Genomic DNA, 7,180 nt, shown 5'->3' with positions numbered 1-7,180 from the left:
TGTAAATACCATTGAAAACGTGTATGATCAGATTTAGAGTGATATATATTTATTCTTTTATACTCTCCAAAATGCTTGGGCGGAGCTGAATGGATTATTATCAAACTGACAGAAAACAGCATATATTTTATATGGTTCGGTGAAAAAAACTGTTTAAATGCTGCATCCATTTCATTGACGCGGCGCGATAACAGGTAACATATGGCGAGGAGATCCACCATTTCACTTAGGTTGAGTTGCCCGTGTAAGCTGGGTAATTGTCAGCCAGACATGACTGGCGCAATGCATTGAACTGATATCAGAGTTTGAATCAACATAGGTTTACATTGATAGTATTATTTGCTATGAAATAATGATATAAGGATTTCATGTGACTATATAACGGTATATTAGAGGGTATGGTCCACAACACGTTTTGTCCATTTCAGGGAGCCTTACATAATCTACTGACTGTACAGTTGATTTGAAAGTAAATACATGTATGATTGGGGTTTCTGGAGAGGATCCATGTGGATGTTTCAGTGAACACCTAAATAATCCAGATCCCGACATCTGTCATCCCCACAAAATCATGGTCAAATACAATGGTAAGTCAGGATTTTAATTTAAACTTATGCATATATGGCGGGACAAGTAGTTGTTTAGTCTTATTTTGTGTTTACATTTGAAACGCGTGTTTATTCACAATCTGTTGGAACTGAATATGGAATGTGCCATGAAGGATGCAGTAAGTTGCAAGTTTTCTCCCTGGTTAGAAGACGTCAATATGCAATTTATAAATATCTATACGTCAATTGAATGTTTTGACATGCCTATAATATTCATTGTGCGAGTGTTCACATGTCCCCAAGTTTCCGAAAGCAGAACAGCAGTCTGATACGGATGTATCCGAAACAAACACACATGTATCCGGGGAAACTGCATGCATTTCTAAAAATATACTTTTGTGCGAATATGATCATATGATCTATTCTTCAAGCCATATCAAAATTACTGGCGTGCATTTCTACATTTCGCTTCTTACTTATCCTTGATTTCATGACACATTGACTGTATTCCCTCGCGATTGTGCATGTAATAATGTGATATAACATTAGATTGGTACAACACTAGATCTGCTTAAGAAGTACGTGCCTCTTAATGATTCCCGAAAGATTATTAGAACTATGTTCCCCAATTTAATACAAATGTTTATGTTCGTAAAGTGTTGAGATTTAGGGATGTTGAGGACCCGGCAATTATCATATATGTACAAGTTGCTATTACGTTTGTCATTTACAAAAAAGAAAAGAAAAAAATCCCAGCCATCACATTTCCATAGAATACGAAAGTTTTTGTCACTTATAGACACTGGAGACAATTACATAATGAAATGTGACGTAATGGATTTTCATTAACATAGTGGTTAATTATACTCTGAACATTGTAATGTTTAACTGAGACTATATTTTCGTAACTGTGCCTGTGAAACCCAATAACCGATAAGAGGGATACAGGGAACATGTACCTATCCCTCGAACCATCATCTAAACGCATAAACACTTTGGGAAGGATAATATATAGCCTTACGTCATTCATTTAGAAACAAAAGACTGAAACAAAGACTATTAATCCTTTTCCATTCCATTTTTTCCAGACTATTATTATTAATAACAACGTTTTTCCCATTGCGTCAAATGTGATATTGGTGTAAGACGTTTTTAGAAAGGTCAATGTATTTCGGACAAGCATCTCGGCCAGCAATAAGTGGACGTTCTGCTGTTATAGCTACTTTCATTCCTGCTAGTTTCCTGAACTGTTCGGGACGTGAAGATGCGGGGTAGACTAGCTGTCTTCAGCACCACATCCTTGCCACAAAATGCGACTATGCTTGTCGTAAGTGCCGACTAACTTGATCTGGTGGCCAGTCTCGCTTGACACGTCATCGGTTCCCAATTACGCAGGTCGATGCGCCTGCTGTTGATCACTGGATTGCCAGGTCAAGAGTCGATTATTTACAGATCGTCGCCATATGGTTGCTGAAATATTGTTGAATGCGGCGTAAAACTAAACTCACTCAGTCACTCCTGATTTGTTAACTGTGACTTGTGTTTTACTTACAGAGGTATTGGGTCTGGAACGCACCTAGGCTCGCTAATCTTTAAAGAAAATATATTTCTCGGTGACACGTTTCACTTACCTCTGGACGTAGTTCATTTGTCGTCCCGTTTAATGGACAGGTACAGCGAATCGCCTCCTCAATGTATGCGTCAGCAACATGAATTTAGTGAATAAACGGTGTTCGATACAATAGTGGCAATAGTACATACAAAATAAGGATAATTAGCAGCCAGTCTCATTTCGACTGTACTTACGCCACATGTCTACACTGTGACAACATTCGTGATGTATTTGTCAATTATATTTGTTAGTCACTATAAAGTCAGCACATTGTGGGAACACACCGTGAGCATCTTCTTCAGTATTGGTAATAAGAATACATATAGTATGAAATATATGCGATGTATAGGTGAGTATAGATGATATTGAAAAGAAGCCGAAGGACCCGGTATTTAGATGGGGTTTTGTGATTTATCTTTCAAATGTCACCACATTACCATCGAGATTAAATCTTGTCTTTTTCACACAACGGATTTTAACAAGTCATGGGGACAAGACATAATCATATGTTAACCGAGATGGTTATTTTGATTTTATCAAAGAAAATACCTTACCCAGCGTATTATAACCATGCATTATGAACGTGGTTAAAACAATCCCCAAGGATTCACTTTCAGTTAGTGTGACAGTATAGTTTGCACCTTCAAAGAGAAAGAGCCAAACTGTTTGTCAGTGAACTTTAGAGACGTGGCATTAACGCATCCTTGATGACTGGGATAATCAATGTGCACAGCCAGTTTCAGTACTCGATAGTTTGGGGTGTGCATTTCCATATTTGCACTCTGGGAGGGATCGTTTATCCTACTAAGAGCATCAGACACGTTTTCCAATGCACGCAAAAGCCTTGAGCTCACGTGGCAAGAATGTCGTCGAATAGGAAGGCAGCGTATAGAGAGCAATTCACATTAAAAATCAATACTACTGGAACATATATGTCTAACTCCAAAGGACACTTATTGCAGCTGAGCACTTATTACTGGATTCCGATTTCAGACATGAACAGTGCAATCTGGTGTCGCACGTTGGTGTAGTTGGAGCTGCGGTTGAGTGCGGCGTTTATTAAAAACTCTACATTCTTCACTGGATATTATCTTGATAGGATTATCACTTTGTTGAGACCCTAAACTTGCTTTACCAAATGGCAATATCAAGACTGCTTCACTGCAAGAAACTGACAGGCAAGTTGTTTTCGTTGTTTTTATTGACCTCATCATGATAGCACAGAGTATTTTTTTCATTCTGGCAAATAAATTGACCAAAGAAGTCAAGCCTGGATTTGGATGGTATACTCAATACAGGTAATATCACGTAGGCACAACCTTTTCAATTCAAAAGTATTCCTAGCGACAAGAACGACATGAATATCGTCGAGGATTCCAGCAGTTTACAAGAAATAGTGATAATCCCGATCCCGACAATGTTTCGAATAGGCCTACTACAGATTGGCATGCAAGTCATTTGTCGATCATATGTTCATGGCCATACATCCTTCAAACAAAAAAACGCAAAATGATTTTTTTACGCATGTGCCAAATTAAATATGTTTTGAGGGTTGAGCGTGAGCGAACACAACCATTTTGAATAATCTTGCCTGTCATGATTGTCATGATGAGCTTGACTGTCTTGGAACACAACCAAAAGTCGCAATTATTGATATTCAGGTGCAAATCATGAGTGCAACCTTTGACTATAAAAGAACTAAGTGTATCTCGCAAATTCATCAAATGTAAAGGAAACGAAGGTTCAGTGAATTTATTGATGGAGTCGGTGAAGAAACTAAAGCTAACCGGACACCTCACTATCAGGACGATTTCCGAGTATAACCAAACTGTCCAGATATTGTTCGACTGTATCCACCAAATTCTCTGTATTCACGGGCATTGCGTTGTCGACCGCCAAAGGTAGCTGTTCACACGCATGACACTGCGGACCTCACACAGTACGTGCTACAGTTGGCTACCTGGTCAATAACAACATTAATGTCCTCACCTGGCCCTCCAGATCCCCGAATCTAAACCCAGTCGAACATCTGAGAGATGAGGTCGATCAACGTGCACGTCGATATCGTAATCCACTGTTGACTCATCTACAGTTGTGCCGTATGCTGACGGAAGAATGGAAAAGGATTCCACAACGGAGTGCAGTTCTAACAGTAAGAAAGAGAGACTGAGTTTACTTTTACGCCGCACTCTGCAACATTCCAGTAACATGACTGGTCTGTAAATAATCGAGTCTGGACTAGACAATCCAGTGATCAACAGCATGAGCATCGATCTACGCAATTAGGAACAGATGACTCTGAAGCTCTACCTTAAAGTCCGCTGCCAAAGTACGAAAGGCACTGAACATTCATGATACGAAATGTCACCCATAATAATCATTACTTAAAACTTTAAACATTGTGACCCAAATAATAAATAGCACTTATTCAATAATACAACTTGCAGAAAATTACACTTTCGTAACACATTTTAACTGTCAGGCAAGAGAAAAATACAGTTCCCCACAACTGTTCCCAACTGGCAATCAAATCAAGAAATCAAGAAGAAGCAAAAAGGGTAAAAACTTTATTTGCATACAATCTGCTTGTTATAAAATACATACGAAATGAATGCAGTGTGTAATGAGTTTCGTGTATATGAACTGGATGGATTCACGGAAATCTAATAAAACAAATGTGCGCGCAAGTAGCATTATGTGTGATCACTGCAATTTGGAAACATTTTCCATCTGAACAATTCGCAGGAGTCAAACATACAAACACTATAGACCTTTAGACATCGGGCTCAACTGATTTCAGTTCATACCCCAAAATTGGCCTCACATACTCATGTCCTGCCATGTCTGTAGGAAGGAATCCTGTTTCAAAAATTGCACTGAATACGAATTCAAGTTCACCTTGAATTAGAGACATTTTGTTATATACTTTCAGTACATATACTCTTCAAAACAAGTAGGGGAACTTCATTTTTTTTTTATTTACAATTAAAATATTTCGGAGATTTATCGGAGTCAGTCAATGTTGATATGATATTATTGAATGTGTTGAGAGTGCATCACCATTTGCACTTCCTTGGAACCATAATTATTTGGAATGTAGTCGCTTTTTTTAAGATGATTGGTGGCATGTAATTTGCATGTATACGATTTTTTAAAAAAAAACATTTTAAGACAAACGACTAGAAACAAACACTAAGAAATGTCTGATGGAAGATGAGTGGTCACAATTAATGTTCTAAGTGATTTCTCGACCTTGTTAAAAAAACGTCAAAATCAAGAATGGAGCCCCATGCACGTGTATGGGGCTCCTGCGTTGTACACGTGCATATCATGCGTTGTGTTTACGGGTGGTAATAGAGGGAAATGGTGTTGCGTTCATAAGATGTCTGTCCTTGAAGCGTCTGTTAATGTTTACACTTTTTATCCATATTGAAAGTTCAGGTTCCCCTACTTCTTTTCAGAGTATATTAGAGACAACCATAACGACTATTAGAGTCGACTGCGCCAGTTAAAAGGGAGGTAAAAGGGAGGTAAAATGGGGACAACAGAACAGTTGTCATTGTCTGTATCATATTTACCAGGTGTTGATTACTTGTCCACTGCCTTGGCCACGGATGATGTCCCTTTCTTGTTGCTGTGGTAACTGATTGTCCACTTGGGCTCTCCAGTGTTGATTACTGCTTGCGCAATCTGACTGTTGTGAAATGCAGCCATATACATCCTAAAATTAGAAGCAAAATTGTTTTAAATAAAGCTCGCAACTAGTATAATCTATACAACACTGAGGCATAAAAATGTAATAAAAGATAGACCACAGACGACACTAAGAGTTAAAGAAACTTGTAAGAGATGCAAACCATCATATGAAATATATCATAAATTACCTTCACAGCTTCTTTACCATTTTCTGTCTGTTGCAAATGTCGACGCTTCTGAAAGGTCTCCTACTAGTTGATCCTGAAGCTGTTTGCGACGGTACTCCCTGCAAAGTTTGGGTTTGGCGAATTTGTACACTGATCGTTAGTGAAAGATAATGGTGTATGGCATGGAATTTGCATGTAAACCAGATCCGTTTTCAAACAAAACAAACCGGCTAGAAGCAAACACTTAACAACTGTATGATGCAAGATGTTCGGCAAAATTGATGGTTTACAAGGATTTATCCACCTTCTTCAAACCCGTCAAAATCAAGAATCACACCCAATGCACGTGTAAGGAACTACTGCTTTGCACATGTGTGTCCCATGCGTAATCCCATCTAAAGGTAGTGATAAAGAGAAATGGTGGTGCCTTCATAAGATGTCTATCTAACTATTTTCGGAATCTTATTGATACAACTCTTGGACACATACTTCGGCAACAACGTAATGATACAAAATAAACGACAATACCCTTCAAACGTACACCAAACGTGATCAAACGTACATCAAACGTGATCAAACGTACATCAAAATTGATCAAACGTACATCTAAGCTGCTATTGCCATCCTTTCGTGCCATCGTGTAATGTTGGTCAAATGACATTTCGGCTATTGTCGTCCCGATCTTCCGGTTTCTATGCAGTGTTTAATGCGAAAATATATGCATGAATCAATTTTGTCACAAGTAGCAACCAAGCACGATATGTCCACGAGTCCATACTGTACGTATGTGTGGCGATTCCCTTCTAAACATGTTAATAATGGCACGATTTCACCTGAAAATGTCGTCTGGATTTAAAAGGTTTCGCTCACGAGGACGATATTTATTAAGTCAGGTACATGATTTTAACCAATCACGCTGGGCATTATACAGCCTTATACTTTTGCAATTTCATTAAAATGAACTTACTTCAGTTGTGGATGTATTATGACATTAAAATGTAAAATCAGTTATTGTGTGTCAACGTTCTAAATGGTGCATGAGGTATTGTAGCATTAATGTATTAAATATTCTGTTATCATGACAGGAAGGGCTTCTGGTTGACTGGTGTAGAATGAGTAACCCCAAAATTATCTTATAATATCATGGTATACAAATC

This window comes from Haliotis asinina, chromosome 3 (genome assembly GCF_037392515.1).
Source record: "Haliotis asinina isolate JCU_RB_2024 chromosome 3, JCU_Hal_asi_v2, whole genome shotgun sequence".
Lineage (NCBI taxonomy): Eukaryota > Metazoa > Mollusca > Gastropoda > Lepetellida > Haliotidae > Haliotis > Haliotis asinina.
Note: the sequence above shows the minus strand (reverse complement) of the source record.